The sequence below is a fragment of the Crocuta crocuta genome, unplaced genomic scaffold, assembly GCF_008692635.1.
Source record: "Crocuta crocuta isolate KB4526 unplaced genomic scaffold, BGI_CrCroc_1.0 scaffold221, whole genome shotgun sequence".
In the NCBI taxonomy this organism is placed as follows: domain Eukaryota; kingdom Metazoa; phylum Chordata; class Mammalia; order Carnivora; family Hyaenidae; genus Crocuta; species Crocuta crocuta.
The window spans coordinates 787,392-788,116 of record NW_027528610.1 but is presented as its reverse complement, the minus strand read 5'-3'; positions in this window follow the sequence as shown (position 1 = coordinate 788,116).

Here is a 725-nt window from a genome sequence, read left to right as displayed (position 1 = left end):
TTGAGCCCCAGGTCCTGCGTCCCTGCCCCCACCGTCCCGGACTTGTGCCCGCACGCAGCGACCTGGCAGTGCGGCCTTGGGCAGGGTCCCTGCGCACTGGGCACCCCCCCTCCGCGTCCCCAGGCTGCGCCCTGAGACGTCCCTCTGTCTGTTCCCTGTTCGTCAGCCTGTTTTCTCTCTCTCCGTCCTGTCTCTGTTACTTCTCTGCTTCCACGGGCGCGCGCTGCCCTCGGCCTCCGCTGTGCTCGGCCTCCCTGGGCCTGGGCCTCCACTACCCTCGACCTCCGCAATATGCCGCGCGCTGCCATCGGCCTCCACTGTTCTTGGCCTCCCTGGGCCTCGGCCTCCACTGTTCTTGGCCTCCCTGGGCCTGGGCCTCCACTGGCCTCGGCCTCCACTGGCCTCGGCCTCCACTGTCCCCAGCCTCCACTGTCACCGGCCTCCAGTGCCCTCGGCCTCCCTGGGCCTGGGCCTCCACTGCCCTCGGCCTCCCTGGGCCTGGGCCTCCACTGCCCTCGGCCTCCACTGTCCCCGGCCTCCCTGGGCCTCGGCCTCCACTGTCCCCGGCCTCCCTGGGCCTTGGCCTCCTCTGCCCTCGGCCTCCCCTAAAGTAGTCCGGACCGCCCGTCCCCCTAAACCCGCCTCCCCGGAGCCTTGCGCCGACCCCTTGGCTGTGTTCCCCGCAGGCGGCGGCCTCCTGGTGGTGGAGGCGGACCCGGAGCAGG